The sequence below is a fragment of the Manacus candei genome, unplaced genomic scaffold (genome assembly GCF_025592945.1).
Source record: "Manacus candei isolate 608988 ecotype Guabito, Panama unplaced genomic scaffold, ASM2559294v1 h1tg000053l, whole genome shotgun sequence".
Lineage (NCBI taxonomy): Eukaryota > Metazoa > Chordata > Aves > Passeriformes > Pipridae > Manacus > Manacus candei.
This window is the reverse complement of record NW_026138101.1, coordinates 342,274-360,307: the sequence shown is the minus strand read 5'-3', so window position 1 is coordinate 360,307 and position 18,034 is coordinate 342,274. Positions and strand designations below refer to the sequence as shown.

Below are 18,034 nucleotides of genomic sequence, written 5' to 3'. Positions count from 1 at the left end.
TAATTCTCCCTTTTAAGGTGCCATTTGAATGACATGATACCCCCTTCCCACCCTCCCTCTGTCCTTGACACTCTGTTTGGATCCTGGCTGCTGGATCTGAACACACTCCTGCCTTCACTTTATTTAACACTGGAGGATTTCATCGTTGTTGATACGAAAGGAAAATTTCTAGCAGCACACTGTAAGCTTTACTGCTCGTGACTTCTTAATCATGCAGATTTTATTTCATGTTAAGCTAGCAACTGAACTCTTCTAATAAACAGAGTAAAAATCTAATTAGGCTACTGGAGGGGAATAGAAGAATTTATCCTCCTCCAGACACACAGACATTAGGAATTCTCCCTCAAACATACACACAGGCTTCCTGGCAGCTGCCTCGCTCAAAGAGTGGCTAATGATCATAGTAATTTGCACTTAGCTGATACTGCTACGAGTCCCTCACACATGGAAAATATACTTCTTTCATGAGATCATCCAGGGCAGCATGGCCTCGTAGATTCTGCACAGAGAAAAAGAAATCCCAATTCCTAATCCCATGGCTCACACTACTTGCTGTGTGGTCTCTCCCTCTCAGTTTCTCCATCTCTCTTATCCGGCTCATTCATGGGATTGTGGTGATTACTCAGGCGTTTGTCTGTAATGTGTTTCTAAAGCAGAGGCACAATTAAAGTGCAGGAGCTGTGCTGTGATTAGAGACTCAACAGCACCTCCAAAACACTTGTAGAGAAGATTGACATCCAACATGAATTTGGCTGATTTTTTGTCCTCATTGGGCTTGTAATAACTTCAAGTGTTGCTGGTGAGAAAGAGCTCCAAAACCATCAGGCCTTGGGGGAAGTTGACCCCATGTGAGGGGGCCCATCTTCCCACACAGAGGCCATACAGCCAAAGTACACCCAGCATGTCAGGGACATCTCCATGCACACAGTCTTTCCTGGCCTGCACACCCGTGGTCCATCCAAAGAGGTGATGCTCCCCAGGGAAGTGGTGGAGCCACCATCCCTGGAAGTATTCAAAAAAGGAGTGGATGTGGCACTTTGTGATATGATTTAGTGGACGTGGTGGTATTGGTGGTATTGGACTTTATGATCTTGGAGGTCTTTTACAACCTTAATTAGTCTATGATTTTATGATACCAACTCAAATTTTTACCTCTTACAGCCAAAAGCAGCTGATCCAGCTGATGGGTTCAGGCTTGGCCTCTCTGCTGATTTGGACAGGGATTAATGCATCGTGCAAGTGGCAGGGAGTCCTCCAGCAAATTCCCTCATTGTTCCCTGCAAAGGGCAGCCCAGATGTCCCACAGCAGCCCCAGTTTGACATTGGGAACTATGAGATGTATGTCCAGAATTGGCTGTGCAAGTGTGGACACCATGGAGGCTCCAGGTAACCCAAGGCAACCCTCACTGGGAATCAGTGCTTGAAGATTTTCCCTGTGCCTGAATGTTTTCATTCAGCAGTGGGGTTTTTTTCAGCTGTAATGAAAATAAGAACTGTAATCCCCTTTTCCAAGACTGTTTAGCTCTTTCTATGTTGCTTGTCAGGATTGTTCCTATAAAACCATCAATCATTTCTTTGGTTTGAATGAAATGTAGGGAGACAATATAGGAGTAAATGTTAAAATAAGACCGGAATAAAAGCTGGGGTATGTTTATAAGCAAATAGAATCATAGAATTATAGAATCACAGGATGGCTTGGGTTGGAAGGGGCCTTAAAGATCACCTCATTCCACTCCACTAGACCAGTTTACTCAGAGTTCCATCCAACCTGACCTTGAAAACTTCTGGGAATGGGGCATCCACAGGTTCTCTGGGCAATAAAACAGGACCTAACCCAGCCTCTGGAAACCTCAGAAAACATCTTTCTACTGACCACAGTAGGGCAGGGTGCCAACAGCTCTGGCCCCAGGAGACATAACTGGTCCAGGAGGGATTCAGGTCCCGCTGAGAACAGGTTTGTTCAGGGAAGGGTGTAGCCCCAGCAGTGGGAGGAGAAGACCTGCCTCCTCCTATTTCAGATTTTTGAAAACCATCACCACAAAAGAAACCAAAATACAAAAAATTCCAAAAAACAGTGACCCTGCAGTGGGCTGAAGCTGATGTATCTTTTTATAATACAATGAGTTTTTGTGAAATGGAGTCACTGGCCTGAAACCTGGAGGCATCGCTTAGTTTTAACTTCTGCTTTATGCAGGCAAAACTCCAGTTGATGTGAGAGAGCACTGGGTCATATTAGGATTTGGCCCACAAGGGCGGAGGAGAGCCAAGCTCAGAATGTCACATAAACATATTAACTAGAGACTTGGCTTTCTCCAAGATCCCAGGCATGGAATAGGGCTGTGATTTAGTCTTCTATGAGGCATATAAGGAGGTTAAATTTGTCCTGAGTAAAGCATTAAGAGAACAGGATCCAAACATCTGCACAACCATCTGTATCATCTCTTCCTCCTCCCAGAGATGTCTGGAATATAGTTTGGTTTGTGTGACAGGTAGAAACTGAGCTAAAAGCTGCTTAACCTGTTCTGTGTGGGTGAAAAATAATTTAAAAATCAAACCATAGGTTGTTCATGCTGAAGTCTAAAGCTTGTTCTCCCTGGTGCTGAGGTATGAAGGGGGCATATTGTTCATTTAAACCACACTCTATAGTTTCTGCAGCAGCAAAGTATTTTTGAAACTTTACAGCTGTAGTAGAAATTCCCTGGAGCTTATCCTTCAGTTTTCTGCCAATCAAAAAGCTGAAGGCACTCTGGTTTGGGCTCCAAAAGTGACATTTTAGTGTTACACATCTTAAATGTGGAGTGGTTTCGCGAGAGCATCCTGACAGGTTTTGAACTCCCAAGAAATTGTTTTCTGGTGCCAAGCTACACAGTCTGGGAAAGGCTGCACGCCACTCTCACTCCCTGCAGCTCTGCCAGAACCCAAAATATAGTCACAAAAAAAGAATAAGAAATATGGCTCAGGACTATGGTTTGTGGGTGCATTTCAAGCAGGAGCTTTCTCTAACATTTAATGGATTAACTGCTCTCTGAGCCATAAGGAGTCAGTATAAGGGGAGGTCCATGTACAAGTATATCATGTGGTGACACTATGAAGAAAGGGAGAGACAGGGCAGGAAAGAAAATTCACCAAAAAACATCTACAGTGTGGAGGAAAAGGTAAAACTTGGGCCAATCCACTGTAAGCCCATTAACTTTATAAATTTAAAAGTGACTTTGCAGTGGTTTCTCAAAGGGAAAACACGGGCATCTGAGAAGGTGTGGATGCTAAAGCATTGATGTGGGACCTGTATTTCAGGGAACAAGAATACATCAGTATGCCATGACTGTCTCCACAAAATGGTCTAAAGGAGGATATTGAAGGAAGTCTAAAATTATTGGTTAAAAAAAAAAAAGAGAGAATGGTTATGAGATGGAAAAAATACATTTGGATTCTTGTTATTATTTTATTTAAGTAGAGCAGAGAAGAGCTAGGAGAGAAATAGGCAACATCTTAAGACCTTTAATTGGATGATAAGAATAGACTATCTTTTATTTAAGACCTTGGATGAATCAACTGACAATAATTAATTTTAGCTGGTTAGAGCAGAAGCTGCACTGCCACAGGCAGATTTACCTCCAGGAGTATAATTGAAATGTGATTGTTTATATCAATTGGGGTTCGAAAGAGGTCCCCAACAGGGAATAGCTCAGATGTGGTTCTCATACCTCCCCTGAAGTGCCCTGCACTGACCAGGGCAGAGCCAGGACACCAGGTGAGAGGAGCTCTGAGCTCAGCCCCTCCTGATGTCCTTGCACGCAGGAGGCTTCATGTTTTAGAACACTCTGTCATGGACTCGATGACTTTGGCCCAGTACCTTCTGTTTATTGTTAATGAAAGTCAATTCAAGTGTGGAAAAGTACAAAATGTCAACCTATGACCTTGTGAAATCCATGGCAGGAGAGAGAAAAGAAAGACAACCCACCCTTTGGTACACGCTTTGTGCCTCCTGCTGTGTTGGGATCCAGAAGGAGAAACCTTTCCTCAGGACTGGGGCTCAGTAAGTCAGGAATTTTGTCTCTCTTTATTTTCATTACAGTTAGTTAAATCCTTGGGCTCCTGTTAACACTGAGCTCCAAGCTGATTTTTTTGTTGAAATGCTGAAGCCTAATTTTCGTTTAACAATTTTCTGTTTGAGGCCAACATCAAATTAGTGTGTTTTCCACTGGCAGACCCCAGTAATTTGGTAGGCAGTAGGCTCACACATACTTAAGTTATTCAATACATTTTGTTATACTCTGTACAAAAACCTAGTCAGAAAAGGCTGATTTATGATATTCCTCAGGTTTCCTGTTACTTTAAACCACTAACATCCTATGGCCAAGCCCTTCATAGGCAGCCAGCACATCTGGCCCAGAGTGGGTCTGTCACCTATGGCCGAAATGCCATATTTATAATCAAGTCATCATAGAAAAGAAAGAATTGATTATGATGAAAAAAGAAAAAAAATGGAAATATAAAAAAGGCAAATTTATCAGTGGACATTTGTAAATATGATTGGGTGGGTTTTTTTCCAAACATACATCCCAGACAAAGGGGAGCCTGTAATACACTGAGCAGAATATTAGATACGTCCAATCAGCTCTTCTGGCTCAATTATAAATTACTGAAAGCTCTGATTTTCTCATTTCACACATTTTTAATGTCTATTTTGTGTTTCATTTATAGAGACAACCCACTCCTGGCTGAAGCCAGAGCTCCACAGTCCATGTGAAATCCCACCTGCAATTCTGCAAATGCTTGTAAAGAAGTGAGTCTGCTCCTCACAAAGTGTTTTTTAGCTGGTCTCCTCAGGGGGTTAAGGCTTATGCAGTCATTGTTTCTGTGTTGTATCTGTGTATCCATCTGTCAAATCTGATCAATGAGCCAAAGTCTCCCTAAATATTAACTTCCTACATGTTTCATAAAATAGTTAGAGGCAGAAATTTGGCTTATTGTCCTCCTTTAAGGGAAAGCTGGAGTGCACGTCCATGCTGTAAAAATCATACACAAATCCACAGAGCATGAAATTAGGCTCACAGCACAAATCCTTAATTTTCCTCATAAAACTGTGTGATTAAAAATTAACTTTATAAAAAAGGAGAGTGTAAAGACATGCAATATTCAAGCTGGTACAGGCAGAAGTCAGGCAGTGGTTTGGGGGTGCCAGTACATATAAACCAGCATGAGCATGGATTTAAGCTGTGTGTACTCCTGAAGGGCACAGCCAGAGCTGGCTGTATTTTTTTCCTCTGGAAGATGCATTTCACAGAGATTCATTTTTTTCTAAGGGAGTTGTAAAAGAAACCTGTGGATGATAACGAACAGATTCTCAGCTGTGTCGAACCCTGGAGCGCTGCTATGGAAATATGAAGAGCTGCAGAGGTTCAACCTCTTTGAAAATCTAATCACTGAATATTTCTAGTCAGCTTCCTCTGCCAAAGGAATATGAAATTTTCCAAGTCTGTGCCAAACTGTTCATGACCTGTTTCTCAAGAAGATTTGGATTATGTAACCAATAATCGTGGAACACCTCTTCACTTTCTAAATTACATCTGGCTGAGATGAATTTTTACGTGGAGAACACAACAAAAATGTGAAATACTATGTTTGTGCTAAACTGCAGTTATGACATATGAAAATCTCTATGGTAACATGGCATAACCTAAAGCAACTGTGTGTTCACACAAGAGAGATCCAACACCTTTGTCATTTTGTTCTTTATTATTTCTCACGGATACACTACTTTAAAGACTGAGGCAACTTCTCCATTCTCCAACCAAAGGTGCAACCCAGATTTATATCAGCTGTAATCCTTGGCAAAGTAGTTATCAGTTAATTTCCTGCATAATTTCTCCAGAAACACAAGTGCAGCCTGACTTTTTTTGATCTGGTTGATGAGAAGATCAACATGATGACCCAGCAACGTGCACTTGCAGCCCAGAAAGTCAAACATATCCTGGACTGCATCCAAAAGAATTGTGACCAGCAGATCAAGGGAGAGGATTCTCCCCCTCTACCCCACTCTGATGAGACCCCACCTGCAGAACTGCCTCCAGCTCTGGGGTCCCCAGCACAAAAAGGACATGAAGCTGCTGGAGCAATTTCAGAGAAGGCCACGAAGGTGCTCCAAGGGCTGGACCCCCTCTGCTCTGGAGACAGACTGGGAGAGATGGGAGTGTTCAGCCTGGGGAGGAGAAGGCTCCAGAGAGACCTTGGAGACCCTTCCAGTGCCTAAAGGGGCTCCAGGAGAGTGGGAGAGGGACTTTGGACAAGGGCCTGGAGGGACAGGACAAGGGGGAATGGCTTCCCACTGGCAGGGTAGGGTTAGATGGGATATTGGGAAGGAATTCTGAGCTGTGAGGGTGGTGAGGCCCTGGCACAGGTTGCCCAGAGAAATTGTGTGTGCCCCATCCCTGCAAGTGTCCAAGGCCAGGTTGGATGGGGCTTGGAGCAACCTGGAAGGTATCCCTTCCCTTATCAGGAGGTGGCAATGGATGAGCTTTAAAGTCCCTTCTAACCCACATCATTTATGGTTCTATATGCAGAAAATTATTTAAACACTTGTTCAACTTCAAGCAAGCAATTAAACATCTTTGAACTTCAGATTGTGCCTGAGAGTTGTTAAAACAGGGCCTTGGGGGAAGGACCCACCTGGTTTGTGTGTTCACTCAAGAAGATGATCTTTGCACGACTGTCCAAGGACTGACCAGCTCTCAGCAATAACAATACCTCTTGTTGCTTCTTTTGGCAAGAATTTTGTGAGTCTCTCTCAGAAGAATTAGATCACAGTCAGTCCCACCTTAACTACATATTTGCTCGCTGAATAAACAGGATGAAGTTGGCCCCATGGTCATGTCTGCTGGCAGAATTTAGCACTTCCAGTCCTGTCAGGTTGGTTCCAAGGGTGCACAGCATCCAACCAGTCTCTTGCATCCCAGCTTTTGCCCCCTGCCAAAATGATATCCCAGAAAAAGTTTTCAGTGCTCCCTTCCCCATCATTACGAGTAATGCACAACCAGAAGGACAAATTCATTCACATTTTAAATAGCAGCATCAGCAATATTTATTGCACAATAAAACAACATTTGTTCCAAGTATGCAGCCAGTTATTTATTTGTGTACAATTCTGAGTCATGCAACTTTAATTTGATGTTTAAAGTCTATTTTAACAAACAAGACTTTGTTTTATATGTAAAGTGCCTAATCAGGTGGGTTTTCTGAGCTATTTAAGTAGCTCTGAGAAATGCAAAGTCTGATGGATATTTCACTGCACTAAAAACCTTTTCCTCATATGAGCAAAAGCTTAATTGTTCCTTTATTACATGAAGGTTCTCAAAACTCTGCTTTTGCCTTTCAGGGTTGTTTTGAAAAATAAAGAGCAAGTGTAAACAGAGGATCAAAATTAATTTGGAAGATAGATGACTTCATGAAACAGGGTATTTCCGTTGTGCTTCCACAAGCAGTAGTACTTGTGCTGTGTATAGATAATTCACTTAAAAGGGCATATTTGAGCTGAATTCCCTTTCTGTTATCTTCCAGTGTCCCACTTCTCCACCTGTGAAACAGGGTTGTTTTATCTCTCTGCTAAGTAAAATACAGGTTTAGAAACAATAAGGTGCTCAGATATTGTTGTAAGGGAGCTGAAAAGAATCCCAAAATTCATTAGTATAACAGGTTTCTGTTTAGATCAGCAAGATGACAAAGAGTAGGTGGAATGGACTACTGCAGAATCCATATTACTAACTTTTATCTTGGGTTGCATGATCCCGTAAATAGCTGGAGAAATAAGAAAGATGAAAAATCTCAAATTAACTGTTGCAGTCTTGGGTACCTTTTGTCCTAATGCCCAAACACGCATTTCTAGCTATGAATTTCTAGGTGTGAATGAAGTTACAACAAAATTAATGGTGCCATTCATGGAGGAGGGAGGTCAGGAGGTAATTTTGTATTCTCTGCACTTCTATATCATTGGTAAATGTAGAGTGAACATTTAAACACAAACATGGATGTTGCACACTCGTGTTAAAAGTTACCCTTGGTTTTTGTTGGTAGAAGATTCGCTCGTAGTGGAGAAGAGTAAAATTGATGAGGCCACGTTGTGCTGGCTCCAGAGCTGCTGAAGTGAAAGGAAAAACTGGGAGAGAAACTCAACCCTCCAGCCAGACATGAATAACAGGAGCACAACACTGAGCACTTGAACATATCAGGGTAAGAGGAACTTGACTCCAGGGTCTAAAGAGAGTCTTATCAGCAGTGAGGAGATAGAGGAGGATTAATGGTGTTTGAATGCTTCCTGGCAATGACCTTTCTGCAGCCATTCCTTTGCTTTCAAGAGGGCTTTGGTTGCCCAAGAATAGCAGGGATTGCTGTTTAGGTAACTGTGATTTTACTTCTTCCTATTATCAAAGGATTTGAAGAAAAATCAGAGCTAATGGCAGATCTTGGAATCTCCACGAGGAGCATGTACAGACTGGGCACGAAGAAGCAGTTACTGTGCAAGATTTCTAGAATTAAATCAGGTTATTATGCCATGGATTTCCTGCCATTACATCAATTAATCTGGCCCTTAGTGTTTGTGAAATACTCTCAAGAATCCAGGCTGTACACCAGTATTAATCAGAATGATATTACTTTTTTACAGGATTCTCTTGCTTTGTCTTCATATGACATATCTGTGTAAAAAATATATGTGTGAAATTAAGGAACATGCAAGGAATTCCAGAAAATACTGTATGTAATTAAAGACTTCTGACTAGAATCTGTGGATCCACTGGGGCCATCATATAGCAGAGCAAATGTCAGCATCAGCCTCATCTTTTAAGATGTTGTAGTGGGGTGGATTTTGGTCTCTTCTCTCAAGTAACAGCTGGAATGACCTCAAGTTGTGCCAGGGGAGATAAATTGGATATTAGGGAAAATTTCTTCACTGAAAGGCTTATCAAGCATTGGAACAGGCTGTCCAGGGCAGTGCTTTGGTCACCATCCCTGGAGGGATTTATGACATGTAGATGTGGCACTTGGGGACACGGTTTAGTGGTGGCCTTGGCAGTGCTGGGGAAATGGTTGGACTTGATGATCTTAGAGGTCTTTTCTAATCTAAATGATTCCATGACTCTAAATTCTCAATTTTCCCTGCTTCTCTGACTTTACTGTAGATTTTTCTGGTATGCTTTTATTTCTTTCTTTTTTACTTTCAGTAACAGCAGTTAAAAAAAAAAAAAGTAGAAATGAAAAGTCTTCATTGGAAATATTTGAAATACTCTCCACTGGAAAAATAATATCCTGTAATAGATGGATAGTCATGTAAACACACCTCTGCCTAGCACAACAAAACCAGCCTGGATACACAGGGATGACTTCAGATGGCATCGTGGGGAGGCAGGAGGAGTTTTGCAGGGCATTAATATACCAGGTTTGAACTCCTAGGGATTACAGTTCCAGTTTGGGCTTTGGCTGGGAGGGAAAATAGGTATAATAATAGTGAGTTTCATTAGCACTCTTTACAAGAATCAACCACACAATTTAGTACATTGGCAGCCCTTTGGTAGATAAACCCAGGACTAGAATAACAACGTTTACTGCAAGTTAGACTTGAGGTGTACTGGAAGGGAGGGAAGTTTGCACAAAGCCTGGCTGTACTGAGGACAGTGTTAACAGTCTCTTTACTTTCACTTACTCTGAATTCACTCATATATTTACAAACAACTTGGTTTTAAAGTCTTCTTAAAAAAAAAAGAGGAGGGAATACAAGAGACAAAGACAGACAGGTTTGGAATTGTAGGATGTGTAACAAACCTCATTCTCAACAAGTTTTATTGCTGTTCAACTGAATCCCTGAAGTCTATCTTTAATTAGCTGAATTAGTAAACATGTAAAAGTAATCAGAATATAGTCATTTAGATACTTCTTTTTCTGAAATACAGGAGCTTTATCTTGTGGTTGAATCATTCTACATAACCTTTTACAAAGCACTAGTAACTCAAGGAGTTCATATTCCTAGAGAAAATATCTGAATATATGATCATAATATTTTCAGAGCTTTTTTTTCAATATCACACTATTTTTTTCCCCAGTTAAACAACTTCAACATTTGAACTCAGCAAACTGGATTTCGCGAGCATTTTGCAATAGAGTTTGCTGCACACCACATCTGACCAACTCAGGGGGAGTGTATGGATATAGGTATCGCCCCTCTCCTTCCCAAGGGAGTCTCAAATGAGCCAAATATTCAGCTGATGTAAATCAGTGTTGTTCCAGATCCTTTTGGACATGATATAGTGCATTAAATCAACAGCCAGCCTTCCCCAACCAACTCCATCCCTGGCTGAAGCTGTAATTAAAGCCTGTGTCACTCAGGAGTTCGTGCCCAGCAGCCTCAGAGGATTAATTAGGGCTGATATTTATTTCTTTTGATACAAAACCCAGATGTGTGCAGTTAAGCCAAAAACCATAGGGAGAGCCATCTTGCTTTTTTTTTTTTTTTTTTTTTTTCCAGAGGACAGAAGAAAAGCAGCATTGCCCACCCAGAATTAAAGAACAGAAGCAAATAATTATCATCATGGAGCAATTTGGCAGCAGTGGGGTTTCATAATCTGCTAAGCCACTTTACCTGCCTGATTGTGAAATAATTCAGATGACCTCAGCTTTTTTTTATTATTACCAAGTATTGCAAATATATATATATGTATATATATATATATATATATGTGTTGATTTATTTGTCTGAAAGCTGGGAAGAAAAATATGGAGGGAATACTCTTGCCCTCCATGGTTATAGAGATAAATCAGCTTGTGCTTCACCTTAAGTAAATGTTCTTTAATGTGTTATAAAAATACCTGTCCATCCAGTAAAGGATTTAACCTTAAAATTAATTATTAATATTGGAAAATAGACAGTGAAAACAGTTTAAATCACGAGCAAGTAGTACCACCCTCAATTCCCACAGCAGAAAGGACATCTCCAGCGGGAAAATGTAGTTCAGATTTTATACTTAGAAAGTTGTAGGATTCAGGGCATTTTATGCTGAGCTTTGTGCAGTGGGCACCCCTTTGACAATATTATTTCACTCAGAAAATTCCCCAAATTGGGCTGGAACCAGCTGATCTCACATGATCCATGAAGAACTTTCATGCAATATCAATTCATGCAGCACTTCTCTGTCAGCCTTTTTTTAGAGTGGGAAAAATTATCCATATCCGTAGATATAATTTAGATTTTTTTCATAATTAAAAATAGCAGTAAAAAAAAGGGTTTCCCACCTTCAAACAAAACCCAATTTTGGATGTGTGTACTTTATTCATACCCAGCCTGTATCTCCCCTTCTTTTCCAGTGATAGAATATAAGTAAAGCTATAAGAGTGAGGGTCACCCAAAAACAAATATTGAAAAGAATTATGGAAAGATCAGACCAGTAAGAAATTCCTCCCCTTATTTCAGTGTAAAGAAAAAACTGAACATATTCAAAAGAACATATGAATGCTCAATATTTTTTTCTGACAATTTCTGTTTGTCCTTTCTTGTGTACCTTAGTATTGATTCCCAGTAATGAGGCTCCTGCTGATTTCGCTGAGTTTTGGATTAAATTCCTGGGCATGATTTGAGCCCATGACCTAATGACAAAAAACTGGAGAGCCCACTCCTTTTCCCTGATGCAGTTTGCCAGTATATTATACTGGAGAGATGCAACATTTTTCCCCTCTGAATAATTCCTATAGAACTTTGAGGAGTCTAATTTTTCTCCCTTTCTCACTGATTGCATCAGTCCATTTTACAGTGTCTTCATATATTTTAGATTGCAAGGAAAAAAATGGACTGGAAAACAGCAGATCTACTTTTTTTTCATTTTTGGGGAATGTTTCTGATATTTGGGTTTGGGGTAGACTGTCAAAAGCAGGCTTTTGCATCGTTTCCTGGAGCATTTCCTCACTCCTTTGCAGCTCGTTAAGCTCCATTTTTTGTTTTTCTTGGGGGTTTTTCAGCCCATCTACGGGGCATCTCAGAGGTCTCCACAGCTCCAAATGTCAGCTGAAAAAACAAGCACTCTCTTTTTAGCTCCTGCAGTTGATGCAAGACGCATCAGGACTCAGGGAAAAGGGGGAAAAAAAGGGAAAACCTGCTGCATTTGGAGTTAGGAGCAACTGCTACCGGGGGGTGTCCTAGTCCTCCTCCCCTTCCAGGCTCTGGAGAACATCAGCCAAGGTGACCTCAGCGACAGTCCCTCTCTGCTCTCCCCAGGTCTCTGCTCTGCTTAATCCTGTCAGAAAAGTCTCCAGCAAACATTTGTAATTGCAGGCAGAAAGAACACTGCTGTCTTTATTTTTCCTAACTTGACATCTATCAAATTTAGTTTAAGTGTTCCCCTGGGTCAGCCGAGTTGCTGAGCTATAAACTAAAAATAATTAAAATAAAATATTAAAAAAACCTCAAGCCCTGCTTGCCAGGAGCTATCGTTGGGAGTTAACAGCTCTCAATCATGAATTTCAGAGTTGGAGGAGCTGAAATAAGAGAGGTAGGTTTAATGCAACAGGAGACTGAAATTCTTTGATATTTTGATGCTGCAGGCTTGATTCTTGCACTTCAGGACAAAACTGGTTTCTGTAACAGGCACTGAGAATTTAAATGCATTTTTTTTTTATTTAATACTACAGTTAATATAAATTTTATAACAAAAAGAAAAGGCAGGGCAAGGTAGAAAGAATCTTTCTGACGAATATTTCAGATAATCAAAACCTCACCCTGACAATTCCTCTAAGGCAGAAATCACCTTCTCATGCTATAAAAGATGACTCTGCCAATTTATTGACCCCCAGCTGACGGATCAGCTCTCCCCAAAATTGGAAATTCTAGTTACAATGACTTCAATTTTGGCTTAAACCCGAGCAGACAGACAGCATGTTCCCAGACTGGTCACATTCATAAATGTCATAAAAAACATACTTGTTCTATGACACGCACGAAATAAAATTCTCAAGCAAGACATCTCTAACCAGAAAGGCATGAAACAAAAATCTCCAACCACGTGACGGGGCACCGGGGCTGCTAAGAATGGTATTTTGACACTGGTGGAAGTAAAAACGAAATAAAACTTCTCCAGGCATAACTTGAACGTTGGGTTTATTATTTTTGTTATTCTTAGAGCTCACAGAAACCATGTTGGGGAAGAGCGGGGAAAAAAAAATAAAATCGGTCAAAACAACGGTCAAAATTTTTGTGTGAGTTGTTCCAGGGCAAATTTAGGGAGAAAAAAAATTAAGAATCACATTCAGGGGAGCTGAGCAGAATCAAACATTTAGAGGTGCAGCCAAAGAATTAACTTGGGTTGTCCAAACGAGTCCGTGCTTTTGCTTCTTATTATGTATCTTCTGCACTTTATGCGGTCATTTTTACACCAAGTGAAAAAATATATATAAGTTCATCTTATCTTTTTCGTTGATGTTAGAATTGAAAAACACTCCTGGAAAACTAATATTTTTAGAAAAAAAAAGCTGGCATTACCAATACTTTTATATTTCTTTTCAAAAGTTTGCGATTTCTTATTTCTGCTAACACCGTTAAATACAACAGGATTCTCTATTTGAAGATGCTAAAGCCAAAAAATGGAGTGCATTGCCTGCACTTAACCTTCAAAAACAGAAAACTGATCCTTTCAAACCCTACAAAATAGGAATAATTTAATTTTTTTTAAGTGTGACACTGCAACGAGCTCTAAATCAAAACCAGACATAATATCATTGCTCTGTTTTTGTCAAAAATGCTGGAAAACTCCCTCCTCAGCTTTAAATTGAGGCTGAATGTCACCTCCAAAAGGATCTTGGATATAAATTGCCTCCCTTTAGATGGGGCCAAGCTGCCTTGAAAAAGGGATGCCCTGGAGTGGAGAGGACTATGCCCTGGGATGGTCTGCTCCAGAACTTTCCAAGGATTTGGAAGTGAAATGTGCTCCAGAGAACAGACTAGAGGTGGTTGGGAATTTTCCAAGGTACTTCTTTGGCAGAGTGTCACAGAATGGCAATTTGTTGAAGCCGAAACCATTCCCAAGGGAAGGTCTGTTTGTCTGCACAAAGCTCCCAACCCAGAGGGAAAAGCAAAAACAGCAAAGCAAGTAAGAAAACACAAAATAAAAAAAGAGGAGGAACAGAGAGTGGTTAGAGAAACTGCCCCTTTCTGATAATCCTGCAGGAAAAGGCTCAGGGGTCTGGCTTGATGTGATTTGCCTTTGTCACTGTAAACAACAATTTATGCAGAAGGTTTATTTAGAACAGAATTACAAAGTCAAAGTGGAAGAGAACAACAGAAAGGAAATTTGCTCCGTCTGATCTCCTGAAATGAACCATTCCTGCACTCTTTGAAATTATGATTTTTAATCCGTTTCTGAGGTGTTAGTACTTATTGCCAAGAATTGCTAAAACACAACATAAAATCTGATTGAATCAAAATACCTGATTCAGCCACTGGTACATGATTAAGCAACTTATACCTGCAGGAAATTGTCTGTCAAACCTGTTCTTATACTGCTCCTTTTATAAGGCACTTTTTCATAAAATCTCCCTGCTTTTTGGGTCGACTTCTCAAAAAACCAAACACGAGAAACCCAAATTATTTCACAGCTTTTTAGGCACAGTGAGAAAGAAGAAGCAATTCCCTATTAGAACTTATAAGAGCTGCCTCGAGAATGGATTTCCTGAGTTAGTTACCTTAGAATAGGGTAAAGTGACTTTAAAATAATGCCAGAGGGTATTTTGAGGGAGCAGATGCTGCTGTTTCACCTTTTTTATGGGCATAACAGAAAGTTTATGGTTCAGTCACGACACGCTTGCTCTGCGGTGAGGAATTATGACCTGGCTGTCCTTTGCCACTAATTTCACTGAGATGTTTTCTGTCCTCTGGGGCTCTACCTTCCATTTCTTGAAGGAGAAGAAAAATAAAAGCAGGCTGAAGTGAACATGCACATGGTAAAATCAGACTCGATACGAGTACAACCCTCCTGATACGCGGGATAATCACTCCTTTTTGTATCAGAGCTGGTTTTGGTCTTGTGTAGGTTGAATCCATTTGCTACAGCCCTGACATAAATCAGGCAGTAAAGATGTGTGAGTTAAAGGGTTGGTCCTGCAAGCTGGGAGGATGGAGACCTTTAGTGGAGGTGGGATATGCAGAAATGGAATTGCACAGACCATGAAGGCGGCTGGACATCTAGAAACAAGTATAATATCCTGACAACTGTAAATATTGGCTTATTAACCAGCTGTAACTTGGCTTAAGCCAGGTCTGGGATGAGTTTTAACCCCTGGATCAGCCAAATGGGCTTTAAGCAGCTCTTTATCCCAGAGGGAGCATTTGGTGAATGTTGTCACCAAAGTTGTGTTTGAGCACCTGAGCCTCAATGAGTGTTGTCACCCACACGGTGTTTTTCTCTCTCTTTCTATCCCACACTCAGTGGAAGAAAGAGCCAGGACTTGCCATCTCTCAGCATTCACATGCAAAAAGGAGGAAGATTTTAGGGTCTCCTTCCTGAAGAAACATTCTATTTCCTTTCGCCCAAATATTCCTTCTCCCTTGTTATCCGCACCCCAGTTCTTCCCTTACCTCTGGCCTGGAGAAGGAGAAAACAGACAGAAAGAAAAGAAAAGAGAGAAATACGCTGCCTGGATTGGAAAAGTCATCTTTTCCCAGGAGCAGCGTAATAATGTTAATGGAAGGGAGAACGGGAAAGAGGAAATGTTTCGCTAACGTGGAGAATTTCTGGCCTGGGTTCTTTCTGAGGCCTGTTTGTCAGGGGGAAAAGGAAATTGGTGGCTGGATGAAATATGAGCTGATGCAGCTGCAATGCCTTTAAATACAAGCTTTTTTAGGCACACTGGTGCTTCAGTTTGGGGATATAAGCAGATGCTGAATGCCTTTCCCTACTTCACATGGGGCCTTTGCGTGCTGTGGTTTTAAGGCCAGTGTTCAGGTGATAAAAAAAAAAAAAGGAGGGGGGGAATGAAATGTCATTTTTGGAGAGGCAAAAAATACTTCAGGCTCTTTGGCGTGTAAGTCATAAAGGGCTTTTTGTGCACGGGTAGTCAGTGCAGTGTCAAGAGAAATCACTTGCACAAGGTGGAGTAACACTATCTGAAATTAAATTCTGGCCTCCATTTACAAGTAACACTTTAAGGTTAAAAAAAAATAAAGTAAAAGCTTTTTCTTTCCAAGAAATGGAAGAGAACTGAGAGACGCCCCCTCCTCTCCTCCAAAAACACACCCCTGGTGTTCTTGCCATCCATAACATGGCAGCCCCAAGCATAAGGTAATTAGCAGAGTTCATCAGCCAGCCCTAATGAGCACGCTGTGTATGGTGGGGGGAAACCTGGCTGGAGGTTTAGAGCTGCTCTGATCTGAAAGGGTTTGAACTGAAAAGGTTTGAACTCTCGTGCTATGGCTTTCCAGGCTCTTTGAGCCTGATTCCTATTTACACTAAGTTTCCTCAGCATAAAGGGGCCTTCAAGTGGGCATGCAGTGAAGGAATATTTCAAGGCAAGGAGCATGCAGAGCAGCTCTGGCTGCCCTCCTTGCACCTTCCTTGGAACAAGCCCCTCACTGTTTTCTTAGGAGGGTGAAGTGCCAGATGTAGCTCCAGTCCGAGGTGGAGGAGAAAGGCTCCTGCTCTTAGTCCTGTTGAAGCTCTTTTGCAGTGTGTTGCTATATCTCAAGGACCTAAATAATTGCTTATGATCTTTTTTCTAGATCTGCTTTTTATTCCTGCTCCTGGAGTTCTGATTTTTTACTCTTTCTCTATCAAAAATTCACATCAAGTTGGTCATCCAGTGTGAAAGCTCTGCTGACACACTCTGGAGATGTCATTGAAATAGCAAATAAATTATTAAAAATATTTCATCCCCTTTGAATGATTGCTTCAGAATTTTAGGATTATTCCCAACCTGGGAGACCTCCTTGGCTCATTCCTGGCTGGGACCTTTAATATATTTTTAAATGCCAGTCCCTCTTTCTCACTCCTAAGGAAATTAAGGCACATTAAACACGCTGCAAAATCTGGCTTTTTGTCCTAAGAGAGTCTCACAATTTTCTGTGACAATATTTATGAACTCAGATTCTCATCTAGTCCACCAAAGTCCCTGAAGAAAATGCTTCTTACTATTTGTACCTGCCCCTTTGCCAAGTAAAGATCTTTCAGACTGTGGAATAATCTCCCAAAAGATGTATTGGAAACCTGGTTTGGCCTGCTCAGTGTAGCAGGTTGTCATTTTTAGAACTAATTATTTTTAACAGAAATGGTCTTTACCCCAAAAAACTTTCTATACTTTATTTCTTTCCACATTTTCATAATGTCTATTGAAGGGTTTTGCTATGACTTGCTTACCAAAAACGTTTCAATATTTCATTTTAATCCAATAACCATTTCAGAAAGAAAACGAATCTGTTTCAAAGCATTATGATTTTTAAAAGGATCTATTTTGACCTCAGAATATTGAAACTCAGAGTAATTGCAAACACAGGTTTTCAACAATCAAGTTTATTTTCTCTGCAGCAAACCTCACCCATATGCCTGCAGGGAATAGCTGCATTTGCCAAATCCAACTTTTGGTGCACAGAAGAAGTGGGATGTATAAATAGAAAGTGTAAGCTTTTGGATATACAAAATGGGGTTGTAATTTAAGGCCTCCCAGCCGGTGGCAACAATTGTCCGTGTCTTGTGGGGTGTCAATTTTCCCTCTTCTCTTTACTTGGCTCAGCAAGTCGCCTTCTGAGAGCAGAGTTTAAAGTCTTGGCTTGTGCCTCCTCTGTCTTCAATCTCACATCGAGTCGCTGTCGTCCCAGGGAGATGCAGGAGCCTCTCCATTAATCCTGTACTCCAATATCCAGGCCTGTGGTGGGATACTAAAAAAAAAAAAAAAAAAGAAAAAAAAAAGGGAAAAAAAAAACCCAACAAACAAAAAAGTTTTCCTAAATGATCTACCAAATTACACATTATTTCACTTGACAAACAAAAACGCTCTTGTGGTTCACAGGACGAAT

General features: G+C 40.8%; 1 long non-coding RNA gene across 7 annotated transcripts in view; it reads left to right on the top strand.

Moving 5' to 3' along the window:
- Window positions 1-622: 622 nt before the first annotated feature.
- LOC127477465 (uncharacterized) overlaps window positions 623-18,034 on the top strand; it is a 56,853-nt gene continuing 39,441 nt past the window's right edge. Inside the window, exons 1-6 of one of the 7 annotated variants that reach the window (XR_007906957.1) lie at window positions 630-1,386; window positions 3,937-4,036; window positions 4,705-4,786; window positions 5,307-6,909; window positions 8,071-8,537; window positions 8,660-9,198. This is a non-coding gene — a long non-coding RNA (uncharacterized LOC127477465). The other 6 variants (XR_007906959.1, XR_007906958.1, XR_007906955.1 and 3 more) reach the window with 6 other exon arrangements.